The sequence below is a fragment of the Hordeum vulgare genome, chromosome 3H (assembly GCF_904849725.1).
Source record: "Hordeum vulgare subsp. vulgare chromosome 3H, MorexV3_pseudomolecules_assembly, whole genome shotgun sequence".
Taxonomy (NCBI): Eukaryota; Viridiplantae; Streptophyta; class Magnoliopsida; order Poales; family Poaceae; genus Hordeum; species Hordeum vulgare.
Genome location: NC_058520.1, coordinates 299,867,612 through 299,874,621, shown reverse-complemented (window position 1 = coordinate 299,874,621; position 7,010 = coordinate 299,867,612).

Here is a 7,010-nt window from a genome sequence, read left to right as displayed (position 1 = left end):
ATAGTTAGCTAGGGTTCCACCCAAATGACATAATTAGCTTAGTTAGCTCCTAAATGGTCTATTTAATAAAACATGACCTATACTTAGCTAATTATCCTCGAAATGACATAATTAGCTCCAAAAAGGCATTCTTAGCCAATTTAGCCCGAAGAAGGGGACAAGAGGAGACGAAAGAGGAAAAATGAAAGGAAGGAAGAAGAAGAAGAAGAGAAGAAGAAGAAAGAGAAGGAGGAGGATAAGAAGAACGAGAAGAAGGAGGAGAAGGAGTTCCTCCTTCTCCTTCTTCTTCCTCCTTCCTCCTCCTTCTCCTTCTCCTTCTTCTTTTCTTCTTCTTCTCCTCTTCCTTCTCCTTCTCCTGCTCCTCCTCCTTGTTTTACTTCTTCTTCTCTTTCTCTTCTTCTACATAGCTTAGACTCATCCAAGAAAGGCTAATTGGCTAATTATCCTACGAAATGACATAATTAGCTTAGTTAGCTCCAAAATGACCTATTTAATAAAGAAATGACCTATAGTTAGCTAAGTTCTCTCCTAAATGACATAATAAGGCTTACCTAGTTGCAAGATGACCTATTCCCCCTAACTTAGGTATTAAATGGACTATAATTAGCCTAGCTAGATCCAAAATGGCTTAATAAGCATAGTTTGCTCACGAATGACCTATTTTACCCAAGTTAGCTCCAAAACGACCTATAGTTAGCTAGGGTTCCACCCAAATGACATAATTAGCTTAGTTAGCTCCTAAATGGTCGATTTAATAAAACATGACCTATACTTAGCTAATTATCCTCGAAATGAGATAATTAGCTCCAAAAAGGCATTCTTAGCCAATTTAGCCCGAAGAAGGGGACAAGAGGAGAAGAAAGAGGAAAATGAAAGGAATGAAGAAGAAGAAGAAGAGAAGAAGAAGAAAGAGAAGGAGGAGGATAAGAAGAAGGAGAAGAAGGAGGAGAAGAAGGAGAAGGAGCTCCTCCTTTTCCTTCTTCTTCCTCCTTCTTCCTCCTTCTGCTTCTCCTTCTTCTTTTCTTCTTATTCTCCTCTTCCTTGTCCTTCTTCTCCTCCTCCTCCTTCTTTTACTTCTACTTCTCTTTCTATTCTTCTACGTAGCTTAGACTCATCCAAGAAAGGATAAATTGGCTAATTATCCTACGAAATGACATAATTAGCTTAGTTAGCTCAATGACCTATTTAATAAAAAATTACCTATAGTTAGTTAAGTTCTCTCCTAAATGACATAATAAGGCTTACGTAGCTCCAAGATGACCTATTCCCCCTAAGTTAGGTATTAAATGGCCTATAATTAGCCTAGCTAGATCCAAAATGGCGTAATAAGCATAGTTTGCTCCCGAATGACCTATTTTACCCAAATTAGCTCCGAAACGACCTATAGTTAGCTAGGGTTCCACCTAAGTGACATAATTATCTATTTAGCTCCTAAATGGTCTATTTAATAAAACATGACCTATACTTAGCTAATTATCCTCGAAATGACATAATTAGCTCCAAAAAGGCATTCTTAGCTTATTTAGCTCGAAGAAGGGGACAAGAGGAGAAGAAAGAGGAAAAATGAAAGGAAGGAAGAAGAAGAAGAAGAGAAGGAGGAGGATAAGAAGAAGGAGAAGAAGGAGGAGAAGAAGGAGAAGGAGCTCCTCCTTCTCCTTCTTCTTCCTCCTTCTTCCTCCTTCTCCTTCTCCTTCTTATTTTCTTCTTCTTCTCCTCTTCCTTCTCCTTCTCCTCCTCCTCCTCCTCCTCCTTTTACTTATTCTTCTCTTTCTCTTCTTCTACGTAGCTTAGACCCATCCAAGAAAGGCTAAATTGGCTAATTATCCTACGAAATGACATAATTAGCTTAGTTAGCTCCAAAATGACCTATTTAATAAAAAATGAGCTATAGTTAGCTAAGTTCTCTCCTAAATGACATAATAAGGCTTACGTAGCTGCAAGATGACCTATTCCCCATAACTTAGGTATTAAATGGCCTATAATTTGCCTAGCTAGATCCAAAATGGCTTAATAAGCATAGTTTGCTCAGGAATGACCTATTTTACCCAAGTTAGCTCCGAAACAACCTATAGTTAGCTAGGTTTCCACCCAAATGACATAATTAGCTTAGTTAGCTCCTAAATGGTCTATTTAATAAAACATGACCTATACTTAGCTAATTATCCTCGAAATGACATAATTAGCTCCAAAAAGGCATTCTTAGCCAATTTAGCCCGAAGAAGGGGACAAGAGGAGACGAAAGAGGAAAAATGAAAGGAAGGAAGAAGAAGAAGAAGAGAAGAAGAAGAAAGAGAAGGAGGAGGATAAGAAGAACGAGAAGAAGGAGGAGAAGGAGTTCCTCCTTCTCCTTCTTCTTCCTCCTTCCTCCTCCTTCTCCTTCTCCTTCTTCTTTTCTTCTTCTTCTCCTCTTCCTTCTCCTTCTCCTGCTCCTCCTCCTTCTTTTACTTCTTCTTCTCTTTCTCTTCTTCTACATAGCTTAGACTCGTCCAGGAAAGGCTAAATTGGCTAATTATCCTACGAAATGACATAATTAGCTTAGTTAGCTCCAAAATGACCTATTTAATAAAGAAATGACCTATAGTTAGCTAAGTTCTCTCCTAAATGACAAAATAAGGCTTACCTAGTTGCAAGATGACCTATTCCCCCTAACTTAGGTATTAAATGGCCTATAATTAGCCTAGCTAGATCCAAAATGGCTTAATAAGCATAGTTTGCTCACGAATGACCTATTTTACCCAAGTTAGCTCCGAAACGACCTATAGTTAGCTAGGGTTCCACCCAAATGACATAATTAGCTTAGTTAGCTCCTAAATGGTCGATTTAATCAAACATGACCTATACTTAGCTAATTATCCTCGAAATGAGATAATTAGCTCCAAAAAGGCATTCTTAGCCAATTTAGCCCGAAGAAGGGGACAAGAGGAGAAGAAAGAGGAAAATGAAAGGAATGAAGAAGAAGAAGAAGAGAAGAAGAAGAAAGAGAAGGAGGAGGATAAGAAGAACGAGAAGAAGGAGGAGAAGGAGTTCCTCCTTCTCCTTCTTCTTCCTCCTTCCTCCTCCTTCTCCTTCTCCTTCTTCTTTTCTTCTTCTTCTCCTCTTCCTTCTCCTTCTCCTGCTCCTCCTCCTTCTTTTACTTCTTCTTCTCTTTCTCTTCTTCTACATAGCTTAGACTCGTCCAGGAAAGGCTAAATTGGCTAATTATCCTACGAAATGACATAATTAGCTTAGTTAGCTCCAAAATGACCTATTTAATAAAGAAATGACCTATAGTTAGCTAAGTTCTCTCCTAAATGACATAATAAGGCTTACCTAGTTGCAAGATGACCTATTCCCCCTAACTTAGGTATTAAATGGCCTATAATTAGCCTAGCTAGATCCAAAATGGCTTAATAAGCATAGTTTGCTCACGAATGACCTATTTTACCCAAGTTAGCTCCGAAACGACCTATAGTTAGCTAGGGTTCCACCCAAATGACATAATTAGCTTAGTTAGCTCCTAAATGGTCGATTTAATCAAACATGACCTATACTTAGCTAATTATCCTCGAAATGAGATAATTAGCTCCAAAAAGGCATTCTTAGCCAATTTAGCCCGAAGAAGGGGACAAGAGGAGAAGAAAGAGGAAAATGAAAGGAATGAAGAAGAAGAAGAAGAGAAGAAGAAGAAAGAGAAGGAGGAGGATAAGAAGAAGGAGAAGAAGGAGGAGAAGAAGGAGAAGGAGCTCCTCCTTTTCCTTCTTCTTCCTCCTTCTTCCTCCTTCTGCTTCTCCTTCTTCTTTTCTTCTTCTTCTCCTCTTCCTTGTCCTTCTTCTCCTCCTCCTCCTTCTTTTACTTCTACTTCTCTTTCTATTCTTCTACGTAGCTTAGACTCATCCAAGAAAGGATAAATTGGCTAATTATCCTACGAAATGACATAATTAGCTTAGTTAGCTCAATGACCTATTTAATAAAAAATTACCTATAGTTAGTTAAGTTCTCTCCTAAATGACATAATAAGGCTTACGTAGCTCCAAGATGACCTATTCCCCCTAAGTTAGGTATTAAATGGCCTATAATTAGCCTAGCTAGATCCAAAATGGCGTAATAAGCATAGTTTGCTCCCGAATGACCTATTTTACCCAAATTAGCTCCGAAACGACCTATAGTTAGCTAGGGTTCCACCTAAGTGACATAATTATCTATTTAGCTCCTAAATGGTCGATTTAATAAAACATGACCTATACTTAGCTAATTATCCTCGAAATGACATAATTAGCTCCAAAAAGGCATTCTTAGCTTATTTAGCTCGAAGAAGGGGACAAGAGGAGAAGAAAGAGGAAAAATGAAAGGAAGGAAGAAGAAGAAGAAGAGAAGGAGGAGGATAAGAAGAAGGAGAAGAAGGAGGAGAAGAAGGAGAAGGAGCTCCTCCTTCTCCTTCTTCTTCCTCCTTCTTCCTCCTTCTCCTTCTCCTTCTTATTTTCTTCTTCTTCTCCTCTTCCTTCTCCTTCTCCTCCTCCTCCTCCTCCTCCTTTTACTTATTCTTCTCTTTCTCTTCTTCTACGTAGCTTAGACCCATCCAAGAAAGGCTAAATTGGCTAATTATCCTACGAAATGACATAATTAGCTTAGTTAGCTCCAAAATGACCTATTTAATAAAAAATGAGCTATAGTTAGCTAAGTTCTCTCCTAAATGACATAATAAGGCTTACGTAGCTGCAAGATGACCTATTCCCCATAACTTAGGTATTAAATGGCCTATAATTTGCCTAGCTAGATCCAAAATGGCTTAATAAGCATAGTTTGCTCAGGAATGACCTATTTTACCCAAGTTAGCTCCGAAACAACCTATAGTTAGCTAGGTTTCCACCCAAATGACATAATTAGCTTAGTTAGCTCCTAAATGGTCTATTTAATAAAACATGACCTATACTTAGCTAATTATCCTCGAAATGACATAATTAGCTCCAAAAAGGCATTCTTAGCCAATTTAGCCCGAAGAAGGGGACAAGAGGAGACGAAAGAGGAAAAATGAAAGGAAGGAAGAAGAAGAAGAAGAGAAGAAGAAGAAAGAGAAGGAGGAGGATAAGAAGAACGAGAAGAAGGAGGAGAAGGAGTTCCTCCTTCTCCTTCTTCTTCCTCCTTCCTCCTCCTTCTCCTTCTCCTTCTTCTTTTCTTCTTCTTCTCCTCTTCCTTCTCCTTCTCCTGCTCCTCCTCCTTCTTTTACTTCTTCTTCTCTTTCTCTTCTTCTACATAGCTTAGACTCGTCCAGGAAAGGCTAAATTGGCTAATTATCCTACGAAATGACATAATTAGCTTAGTTAGCTCCAAAATGACCTATTTAATAAAGAAATGACCTATAGTTAGCTAAGTTCTCTCCTAAATGACATAATAAGGCTTACCTAGTTGCAAGATGACCTATTCCCCCTAACTTAGGTATTAAATGGCCTATAATTAGCCTAGCTAGATCCAAAATGGCTTAATAAGCATAGTTTGCTCACGAATGACCTATTTTACCCAAGTTAGCTCCGAAACGACCTATAGTTAGCTAGGGTTCCACCCAAATGACATAATTAGCTTAGTTAGCTCCTAAATGGTCGATTTAATCAAACATGACCTATACTTAGCTAATTATCCTCGAAATGAGATAATTAGCTCCAAAAAGGCATTCTTAGCCAATTTAGCCCGAAGAAGGGGACAAGAGGAGAAGAAAGAGGAAAATGAAAGGAATGAAGAAGAAGAAGAAGAGAAGAAGAAGAAAGAGAAGGAGGAGGATAAGAAGAAGGAGAAGAAGGAGGAGAAGAAGGAGAAGGAGCTCCTCCTTTTCCTTCTTCTTCCTCCTTCTTCCTCCTTCTGCTTCTCCTTCTTCTTTTCTTCTTCTTCTCCTCTTCCTTGTCCTTCTTCTCCTCCTCCTCCTTCTTTTACTTCTACTTCTCTTTCTATTCTTCTACGTAGCTTAGACTCATCCAAGAAAGGATAAATTGGCTAATTATCCTACGAAATGACATAATTAGCTTAGTTAGCTCAATGACCTATTTAATAAAAAATTACCTATAGTTAGTTAAGTTCTCTCCTAAATGACATAATAAGGCTTACGTAGCTCCAAGATGACCTATTCCCCCTAAGTTAGGTATTAAATGGCCTATAATTAGCCTAGCTAGATCCAAAATGGCGTAATAAGCATAGTTTGCTCCGGAATGACCTATTTTACCCAAATTAGCTCCGAAACGACCTATAGTTAGCTAGGGTTCCACCTAAGTGACATAATTATCTATTTAGCTCCTAAATGGTCGATTTAATAAAACATGACCTATACTTAGCTAATTATCCTCGAAATGACATAATTAGCTCCAAAAAGGCATTCTTAGCTTATTTAGCTCGAAGAAGGGGACAAGAGGAGAAGAAAGAGGAAAAATGAAAGGAAGGAAGAAGAAGAAGAAGAGAAGGAGGAGGATAAGAAGAAGGAGAAGAAGGAGGAGAAGAAGGAGAAGGAGCTCCTCCTTCTCCTTCTTCTTCCTCCTTCTTCCTCCTTCTCCTTCTCCTTCTTATTTTCTTCTTCTTCTCCTCTTCCTTCTCCTTCTCCTCCTCCTCCTCCTCCTCCTTTTACTTATTCTTCTCTTTGTCTTCTTCTACGTAGCTTAGACCCATCCAAGAAAGGCTAAATTGGCTAATTATCCTACGAAATGACATAATTAGCTTAGTTAGCTCCAAAATGACCTATTTAATAAAAAATGAGCTATAGTTAGCTAAGTTCTCTCCTAAATGACATAATAAGGCTTACGTAGCTGCAAGATGACCTATTCCCCATAACTTAGGTATTAAATGGCCTATAATTTGCCTAGCTAGATCCAAAATGGCTTAATAAGCATAGTTTGCTCAGGAATGACCTATTTTACCCAAGTTAGCTCCGAAACAACCTATAGTTAGCTAGGTTTCCACCCAAATGACATAATTAGCTTAGTTAGCTCCTAAATGGTCTATTTAATAAAACATGACCTATACTTAGCTAATTATCCTCGAAATGACATAATTAG